The sequence below is a fragment of the Gopherus evgoodei genome, chromosome 2, assembly GCF_007399415.2.
Source record: "Gopherus evgoodei ecotype Sinaloan lineage chromosome 2, rGopEvg1_v1.p, whole genome shotgun sequence".
NCBI classification, from domain to species: Eukaryota; Metazoa; Chordata; order Testudines; family Testudinidae; genus Gopherus; species Gopherus evgoodei.
The window spans coordinates 253,528,450-253,539,024 of record NC_044323.1 but is presented as its reverse complement, the minus strand read 5'-3'; the positions used below and the strand labels follow the sequence as shown (position 1 = coordinate 253,539,024).

The window sequence follows — 10,575 nt, the reverse complement described above, 5'->3', positions numbered from 1 at the left end:
GGCATCAACAATTTTCTTCAATTGAGTCTCCAAAAAAAAGTTTGAAAAACCACTGGTCTAGTGTCTACATTTATCCCCAGAAGGCAGATCCTGCTGTCTGTTACATTGGTGCAATCTCCTTAAAGTGCAATGCTGCATTCAAGCAGAATTTAGCCACATGGCTATTTTAAGTCTTGAGATGCAATGAAGATGTGAGTGTATATTAGCTGACAAATGCATACCCAGTCTTAAATCACTGCCTATTTGCCTTACAAAGTAATAGACTATGACTAGAGCTGTTTGGGCATTTTCTATCACAATAATTTTCCCAGGCAAAAATGCCCTTTTCCACAAAGTCAAAATTGTCCATGGGAACATTTCAATTTTGCTGAAAATTTTTGTTTGTTCGTTGGGAAAATCAGAAGGGTGGCTCCCCAGATGCTTCAGTCAGAGGCAGCTCTAGGCACCAGCACGGCAAGCGCATGCTTGGGGCTGCAAGCCATTGAGGGCACTCTGCCAGTCACCGCAAGGGCGGCACCTTTCGGTGGCTTGCCTGCGGGAGGTCCTCCAAAGCAGCTAGGCCAGTGGACCCTCCGCAGGCACGCCTGCAGGAGGTCCGCTGAAGCCGCGTGACCAGCGGACCCTCCGCAGGCAAGCCGCTGAAGGCAGCCTGCCTGCCGTGCTTGGGGGGGCAAAATGCCTAGAGCCACCCCTGGCTCCACTAGAAGGCTTTCACCTGCTGGCAGAAAGTGAAATTGACAACAGACTTCTAGGAGGCCTGACGAGGCTGAGTGCCCTGACTCTGCTTCAATACTTCATCCTCAGCTTCAGGGCCAAAGAGACAGGCCACTTCAGTTCTCTGCCTCTCCAATGTGGGAGCTTGTGGGGAGAATGAGCAGCTGGGCTTTCTGCTTCGCTGGGAGCTGGAGCTGGTGGGGAGGCAGAGCAGAAAGTGAAATTGACAAGACTTTTTCTTGGGGGCAGCCAGGAAACCAAACTTATTTTCATGAAATCCCTTCCCACCAAAAAAAAAATAATTGTTTTTACTTTTTATCCTGGTTCAGGATGAAACATTTTTCAGAACCACAACATATTTCATAGGAAGGTATTTCCATTATCTGGCCAGCTCTAAATACAATGAACACAAAGCATAACATGCTAAAGATGTAGAGGTTACATTAATTTTCATCAGCCAGAGTGTTTGTACTTACGACTTCCATCCAAGTAAAACTGGAGACAGAGAATGAACTAAAATAGCTGCATTACTAATCTTTGAAAATCCAGAGAAAGTGAATATAAAAAATGTACTGGTATAGCTAGCCCAATAACACAGATCTTTACTCATGTGAATAATCCTTACTCACACGGGGAGTCCCACAGGATCTCACTCAATGGCATGTATACAGGCAGCCAAGAAAAACTGGATATTTACCACAGGCGGTAGTTAAAATTATTGTGGGATTTGTGGTATTTCCCTGTAAGTAAAGGAAATATTGCAAATGCTACATTAAATGATGTCCACTTTAAATAACTGCAAGTATAAATGTGCACACAAATAGAAAAGAAAATCTTGTAGAGTAAGGGCCTCCCCCCGTAAATGCATACACACTGGAATAGGTCTTGATCGCAAAAGTAGATAATTTGAGTTAGGCTAGGCCTGTACTGTATAGAAATTCTCTTACAATAGATAAAATTCAGGCTGAGAATCGATCCAATTGTTGATTTGTGGTTAAAGTCCCATATACTGTTATGTTCTTTAAAGCATTCTGCCGCTTCCCAATAGGGCTCAGGTCCACATATAGTAATCTTGTTAAAGTGCATAACAGTTCAGATGATGTGCACAGTTACACCCAGAGCACACGTTTCCACTTGCATTAGAGGCAACAGAATTGATAAGCAGATATTTTTCCAAAGGAAATGAATTTATGTTCACTGGTCCATTATTCTTAATGGAACACTCATTGAAGTGAGCGACGAGTTGGCCGGTTACGCTTTCAGTACCTTCATTGCAATTCAGAATTCCTGTAGGTATACACCTCTCAGGCATGGATGAACCAATATGCACTCCGTGCATCTGCACAGGGTCCCCATGTCAGGGGGACTCCGACAACCAGATTTGATGGGGGAAATCTTGTGATTTTTTTTTAAACTAACCCAGTGGCTCGAGCTGGTCTCTTGTAAAGGTGCTGGAAGCTCTGTTTCCATGTTTAATTCTTAGTATAGTTTAGTACATTTATATCAGTGTGATGAAAATAAATCACATCATTTTAGAAGACTAAGCAGAATGCAATTGAAATGAGCCCAGCAGGGCTTTGGATTGACCTATTGCTGTCACTGTCAGAGCCAGGCTTTGATGTTTATAGTGGTAACAATGTTACAGGTTCCACTCAAAGGTAATTAACCCTGTCTACTGTGATTATACTGCTACGCATGGTAACAGGACTAGGATTTTGGGGAGGGTCAGATAAATGCTTCTTTGGGGGCAAGCCTGATCTTAATGAATTGGGATTACATGCATGAGTCCCTTGCTCTTCGTCCCATGCTTAGTCTGCTAGTCCAGGCTACCTCTTATACCTTTAAATTTTAGATCTTGTGGATAGAGGTTACAGTGGCTGCTCCAAGCAGCGAGGGGGGAAGGAACTTGGGGTGCCTCTAACCTCTAATTAGGCCTCAAACCCCTCCTTCCTAAAAAGGTGGAATATTTTGAGTTCCCCATGTAAATCAAAAGACCTATGGCTTTAGGTCTTGTATGTCCCAAAGTCCAGACCTGGGCAACTAGTGGGGCTATGAGTATACCATGATCTTTAGGAAAATTTGCACTGGCAAAATTTCAACCCTAAAGATCAGTTTACATTTTGAGGGTTATTTTGATGAGCAAAATGATGAGAGGTCACCTAGGCTCTCAGGTCATCCAAATCAGGGACCGCTCACAAGCTCTGGGCATCCTGGATCCTAAAGGCCAGCTGCCCTTGCATTTTCAGTGATGTACATTATTATAATCAAATAAATATAAATGAATGCCAGTCTCAGGTCACGAGATAATTTCTGGTCATCATATAGTATCACTGCTTTCTACACAGGATTAATCTAGTGTGACTGGGAGCAGGAGCTGCCCCTTTATTTTGTTCTGATTCTATAGTATGTTTCTTGATATGTCTTGAATCTCACAACATTTGGAGACATCTTTTCATAAATGCAAAATGCCCAGTGGCCGCAAAAGTTGTCTCTCCAGCACATAGGAAGAACAAAAAAAAATCATAGTTTGGATATTGTGACAGACCCAGGTCAGTGGGGCGCAGGAGTCTGCTAGAGGGCAAATATACTGGTCACTGGATGAGTAGTTTTCTGTTCCCTGAGTGACCAGAGCAGGGTCTGCACTAGAGTAGTCAGGAACTTGCTAGAACCAATTAAGGCAGACAGGCTGATTAGAACACCTGCAGCCAATCAAGGCAGGCTAATCAGGGCACCTGGGTTTTAAAAGGAGCTCTCTCCAGTCAGATGGGGAGGAGCCAGAGGAGAGGAAGTACATGTGAGGAGCTGGGAGCAAGAGACACAAGGAGCTGAGAGTGAGAGGGTGTGCTGCTGGAGGACTAAGGAGTACAAGTGTTATCAGACACCAGGAGGAAGATCCTGTGGTGAGGATAAAGAAGGTGTTTGGAGGAGGCCTTAGGGAAGTAGACCAGGGAGTTGTAGCTGTCACACAGCTGTTACAAGAGGCACTATAGACAGCTGCAAATCCATAGGGCCCTGGGCTGGAACCCCGAGTAGAGGGCAGACCTGGGTTCCCCCTAAACCTTCCAACTCCTGACCAGACACAGGAGGAGTTGATCCAGACTGTGGGGGAGATCACTGAGGTGAGCAAATCTGCCAATAAGAGCAGAACCCACCAAGGTAGAGGAGGAACTTTGTCACAATATATATGCTGGTAATAAACTTGGAACTACACAATTCATAACTGATCTGCATACTTCACTCCAAGTGCAGACTCAAATTAGACAGAGGTCACATGAATGCTTCAAGAAAATGAATTTCTCTAATGCACGGTGCTGCTGTTCTGTGCAACTTCAGTCTGAAACACAAGCTTTTAATCTCCTTTGGCGCTCTTACAATAAATAGTGTAAATAACAGTAGTCACTGGAACATGCATTATTTATTCCAAAAGAGTTATTTGGCTCCATTACATGACAACCTACGTGGATAATAAGAGCATCTAAAGTCTATCACCTCCTTCTTTGGTGCCGTCTCACTGCAAATCATAATGCGGCTACTCTAAAAGAAATGTGCTCCACAACACATTTTGAAAAGGTTTCAGAAAAGTAACAATAGTCTCAGTATTAGTGGAAAAGAAAAGATGCTGTGGTTACAGAGGACCATCCAGTTGTGCAAGAGCGGGAGGTACAACAATGATATCAATTTAACTGAGGAGAGTGGTAAAACTATAAAAGAAAATGGAATAGCCAAAGAGAAGTAGAGGAGTGGGAGGAACGTCAAAGGTGAAAAATGGATAGGGTGAGGAGGATATGAGCAAAGATGTGGGAAGAGCTGTCTCTGGAAAACCTGACTCACTTAACAATGAATCACATAATAAATACCTAAACACTTGGCTTTTTTTTTCATCACATTTGTTAAAAGAAACAGCTGGATCAAGAAACCACCCTCCCTATTGAGTTTCTCCTTGTTGCAATTTAATCTGTAGCACCATGTTATGACTGCTGAAAAACCCTAAGTGCTTCTGGACTTTGTAATGGTTTTGACATCATGACTTTTTTTTTCTTGTGTGGGTACAACCAGGAGGCAGTAGCTTTGCACCCAAGAAATTACTCTGGGCAGGGAAAGACAAAGGGGGTTAACAGACTTTGCTGACAATATGCCATGATGTCTAAGAAGTACATCACAATCAACAACAAACGTTTTTCTAAGCTCTCACTGGATGTGCATTCAGTTAAACAGAACTTGCAACTTAAGTCTCTGGAATAGAATCATCTTGTAGCTCCTAATAATAGGCATCTTAGAGTTCTAGGGCCAAAGTTGACTCTCATTTACACCAGTGTAATTTAATTAATTCAAGAGTTATTCTGAACATATAGCACCGTAAAAGAGAATTAATTTTGACATTCAGTCCTTTGTTTATGTGCACTTGATTGTTATAGCCAGTGAGACTTTACTGTTTTGAAAAATAATGCATTATATTGAAAATAGCTTTATTGTTTTATTCACTTGTGACTGCAATAAAAAAGACTCAGACTTAGTGTAAGACACTTGACTTCAAGCTATTTACACCAGGAATGGATTTGTCTCACTCATATAATATATATAATGTTATACTGCTTCTAAGTAGTTTAAAGAGTGATCTAATAGATAAAGGAAGGAGTTGGTTTTGTATTGTGCTCTAAAGATAATTTGCTCATAAGGTGCAGCATTTGAGAGGATCAGCATTCTTTGTGAGTCTATGGGTACATGGCACACCATACACTTTGTGTTGGAAAGCATGTTAAAATCTATAATAAATCAAAACTCTCTTCCTTCAGGAATAAATATTAAAATATTGATTTCAGGTTGAGGTTGTGATCTGGCTCCAAACAGAAAGGTAACTTTTTATAGCACTGTACACCATAAAGTTGTAATTGATTTAATTTTTTTTTTGAAAATATAGAATAGGAACTCAGGAAATGCTTCAGACATTACATAAATAATAAAGCAACAATTAAGAGTGTGATAGGATATTTAGGAAAGCTAGCATGGAGGTTAAAATCTGGATAAGCATTAACATCTGCATCTTTGTTTCAAAATATTGGACAAGAATGTAAACCTACGGAGGACGCAAAATATATGAAATTAAAAGCAAATTAAGAAATTAGAATAAAAAGATTCCTAGAACACTGCATGGTAGAGTTTTAAAAACTACTATTCCTCCTAAGAAGAGTTTCAGTGCTATTTGATTTATTATTTGCATTGCAGTAACAACTAGAGGCCCCAGCTGAACTCAACATGTCATTGTACTAGCTGTTGTACAGACAAAAAGTAAAAGATATTCCTTGATTTGAAGCATTTACAATCTACATGGACATGAAAGACAAAAGGCCGGATGAAGGAAATATTATCTACAATTCCAGATGGAATTCAATAACTTGCCCAAAGTCAAGCCCATGGAAATCTGTGCCAGAGCTAGGATTTGAACCCAAATATCCAAAGCCCCAGTCGGGTGCACTATTCCTAGTGAACAGACTCACTTCGCTCAGCATTGATCAACAGTCACAAAGACAGGTCACCTTCATGTCCAAGTTCTTGTCTTCTGACCTTGAGCCATCGCCATTACTAACAAAGTGACAGAGAGAATATCTCCCCAGAAGGACAGTGCCCTTTGTACATTCCTTTCCAATTCCTCTCTGACAGATAGAGGCTGAGAGGAGAAATTACATAGATAGGAATAACTAGTTACCCACAGCTCCTTACTTTCTTATTCAAAAGCAGAGTTCAGTTTGAAAATCTGAAGGTAAATAAAAATGCTTAAAGAGGAATAGGTTATTTCATGGCTATACTACTTCCTTTCACAGCTGCCATTTCATGCCACACCTAGTTATTATGGAGCAATAGTAATCAATGTAGTTAATGTTTGAACCAACCTGCAGGGAGAATCTGAGAAACCAAAAACAGTGCATAGATACACAGAGAGACATCATTCACTGCAGCAGGTGATTCTAAAGGCTCAAAGAGGGAAATATATTTTAGAGGGAAACAACATTTTCATACTAAAGGTAAGGGGTGCTCTAACTAACATTTGTTTGGAAGATTTTTAAGTGCCAAAGGAAGGGAGCTGGGTTTTTGGCAATGTTAGCAACTTGATGGCCTGTGCTTGTCCTTTTCTTGGAAAATGGATGGCAGTATTGCTAGTGTTAGGAGTAGTTTGTATCTGATGCAGATCAGTTTTTTTCCTTCAAGGCAAAGTAATTTATACTTTAAAACGTAAATCTCTAAAACAAAAAATACAAAGCAGGCATTTAAAATATGGTTTTTTTTAAACTTTTCATGTAATCAGATACTTTTAACTCTTCATCTGGAAATATGTACTATACTCACAGAGCATTTATTACCAAAAATTGCTTGTATATTTGCATATTGGATACCCTAGAGTCATATATGTTTCATTTTTAAGTGTTTTTAGACAGAGGATCCATAAAAAAGATCATTAGGGATCTATAAATTGGTTAGGAAAAGAGAAGTGGGTGAAATGAACTAGTTCAACCCTCAACCTGGATCTCAACTGTCAAACTCTCCATTTGTGTGTGTGTGTTAGAAAGAGCTTAGGTAGATATTGCTCCTTCTGCTTAACCGTATACTGTTCTTGTACCGGGGTGGCAGCTTATGTGGGCTCGTGGTGCCCGAGCACCAGGAATATTCAAGGCTAGGGGCCGTGCTCCACCAATATTTGGAGCTTGGTTTCTCCCCTGGCCCTGTCTGGAGTGGGCCCTGGCCCCTCCTGTCCTGGAGTGTTGTCTCCCGCAACCCACCTTGGCGCTTCCCTGCCTGAAAAAAAAACAGCCCGTGCCTCTCTCCCTTGCTTGTGCTGCCGGCTGCCTGTTGCTGCTTCTGCCTAAGGCTATAGAGACTGTTGGAGCACGTCTGGAGGGGAAGAGAGAGGGGGAGAGAGGAGGAGGGAGGAGGCATGCACATGCTTGGGAGCCCTCTCTCCCGTCCCCCGGCACCCACCTGGAAGAGACGCCAAGGGGACTTCCAGCCAGGAGATGGACATCCAGAGTGGACCTCACTCACCTGAGCAGCTGCTGGGGCTTCAGTGAGGTTTGACCCTGTGATCCACCCCCTCCCCTCTGCAGCCCCCACTCCTGCCCCACACTGGGCAAAGGGCAGCCCCATCCCCAATGAGGCTAGGGTGAGGGGCAGCAGGCTGCGGCAGGGGAGGAAGGAAGCCACGTGATGACAGCCCCCCTCCACCCACCACAGGTGAGATGGGAGGAGGAGGGCTTCCTAGATCTGAGCAGCTTGGGCTTGGGTGAATTTTGTGACACCCTTCCGCCCGCCCCCAGCCACCACCCTGCAGTCCCCACTCCTGCCCCACGCTGGGCAAGGGGTAGCACCATCCCCAGTGAGGGGCAGCAGTAGGGGATGCCACACCATAGGGGAGGCGAGTGGGCTTTCTGGACCTGAGAGAAACCCTAGGAGCATGTGCAGTGACCGTGGTGCAGAGTGAGTGTGCTGGGGAGGGAGAGAGGATGGGTTCCTCCCCTGGAGCTTGATGCTGCCAGTGTGTTTGTGCAGCCTGTCTGCACCCCAAGTTCCTTATTCCCAGCCCTGCACCACTCCAGAGCCTGTGCCCACAGCACCCCAACCCTGAGCCCCCTCCTGCACTGTGAACCCGTCATCCCAGCCCCACCCCAGAGCCCTCACCTGAGGGGAAAACCGTGCAACTTAAATTTGGTGTCAAGTATCGGAGGGGTAGCCGTGTTAGTCTGGATCTGTAAAAGCAGCAAAGAGTCCTGTGGCACCTAATAGACTAACAGACGTATTGGAGCATGAGCTTTCATGGGTGAATACCCACTTCTTCGGATGCATGTTAAATTTGGTGGTCAGTTTGGAGTATCATTGTGTTTAACACAATACTTGATTATTTTGCACCTTTTAAAGTATATAACTAGTCGTATACAGGTGTTACGAAGTGGGAATGTTCTTGTTTTCTCTGAATACTGTGTGGGTACCTCAGTTTCACCTATGCATTTCTCAAGGATCTAGATGGTGGGATAAGGGAGTGTGATTGTTGTAGAGCCCTAGAGGGCCAGTGTGATGCCATCTGCACAGAGAATGGCTGAAACCCTGTTTCCGGGCAACTGATGACCTGGGCCTCTCTCCTGCAAGGTGCCAACTGAAGGTGTTGGAGAACAAAGAGATCAGGTGGCCTCCTAATGCCTGGAAAAGAGACAAAGGACAGAGGAGGGAGTGTCGGTGTCTGTGCAGACTTCCGGGAAGCGCATGGTGTGGAAGGGGATGCTGGGATGCTTTGGAATCACTCCCCACAAAGCCAGTCAGGACCCTGGGGGAGCATCCTCTCTCTTTGAGCAGACTGTCTCCAGGGCAAGAAGCTTACACCTTCCTGGGTCAGACCTCGGAGCATTCAACTTGCCCTTCCACACTGTGCGTTTTCCACAGCGAGTCTGCCCAGGCAGGTCTTGGGGAAACCAGAGGTCCCTGCACTCCAACTCTGCAGTCAAATGTGACTCTCAGCCAGCCGGTAAAACAGAAGGTTTATTAGATGACAGGAATACAGTCCAAAACAGGACCCCTCAGTCAGGTCCATCTTGGGGGTGGGGAGCCCAGACCCAAGTTCTGGGCCTCTCCCCATTTCCCCAGCCAGCTCCAAACTAACACTCCCTCCTCTGGCCTTTGTGTCTTTTCTGGACAAGGAGGCCACCTGATCTCTTTGTCCCCAACACCTTCAGATGGCACCTTGCAGGGGAAACTGAGGCACCCACACAGTATTCAGAGAAAACATTAAGAACATTCCCACTTTGTCACAACATATGCAACAAAATATAATACTGTATATTGAAGCAGGCAAGTGCTGCTTCTGACTTTCTACTTTTAATTGACCCTTGTAATCCTGTGGTGCCGACATGTTGTAGCTTCATTTTATATTGGCTTACAGGGCAGGAGTGGGGGGGCACCACCATTTTGGGCACCACCAAAAATTATACAAACCTGCCGCCTATGTTCTTATATGCTAGCTAAAACCCTTCTCTAAGTCTCAGCAGGTCTTGCATTCTATACTGGACCAGATGAGTTGGATCAGTTGGACTCATGAGTTCTGAGGTTTCCTGGGCGATAGTGGATTGTGCATTTCAGGGGCTTCTGACCCCTGGGAATGCCAGAGTGTAAGAGATCTGGTAAGAGCCTCTAACCACCTGAGAAATACTGGTCTCACCTCTCAGTGTGCAAGGTTATGATGAAGAAATAAGCACTGATCAAATCTCTGTTCTAGGTTTTATCCATTGATACAGTGGCCTGTTTTGTAAATGTGTTTGATAAGGAATTAATTTAAATTTGGAGGAAAAATAGGCCTTCCCCAGACTATAATTTACCAAAACAAAGTATCCCTCATATTGCTGTAATTCTCAGGCAAGCTGGGATAGGTTAAAGTCAGGGATCGGCAACTTTTGGCACATAGCCCATCAGGGAAAGCCGCTGGCAGAATGGGACAGTTTGTTTACCTGCAGCGTCCACAGGTTCTGCCGATCGTAGCCCCCACTGGCCACAGTTCACTGTTCCAGGTCAGTGGGGGCTGCGGGAAGTCGTGCGGGCCGGGCCACCTCTTCCTGCAGCCCCCATTGGCCTGGAATGTGAATAGTGGGAGCTGCAATAGGCTGAACCTGTGTACACTGCAGGTAAACAGCCTATCTGGCCCACCAGCGGCTTTCCCTGATGGTCCGCATGCCAAAGGTTGCCAATCCCTGGTTTAAGTGGACGAGGTAGTATGTAACTGCCATGTGAGTGGGTACCTTTGCTAACCTTCTCTACTACCACAGTCTCCATGGTATGTATAGTCAAAACTCATCCCCTTTCTGGGGTTTGGCTTTATTAAAAAGGGGG

General features: G+C 44.4%; 1 protein-coding gene across 1 annotated transcript in view; it reads left to right on the top strand.

Moving 5' to 3' along the window:
• The first annotated feature begins 6,634 nt into the window (after positions 1–6,634).
• The window catches only part of CDH17 (cadherin 17), a 50,925-nt gene continuing 46,984 nt past the window's right edge, over positions 6,635–10,575 (top strand). Inside the window, exon 1 of the mRNA XM_030553480.1 lies at positions 6,635–6,734. The gene's annotated coding sequence lies outside the window, so the exon portion shown is untranslated. The remainder of the gene's footprint in view (positions 6,735–10,575) is intronic.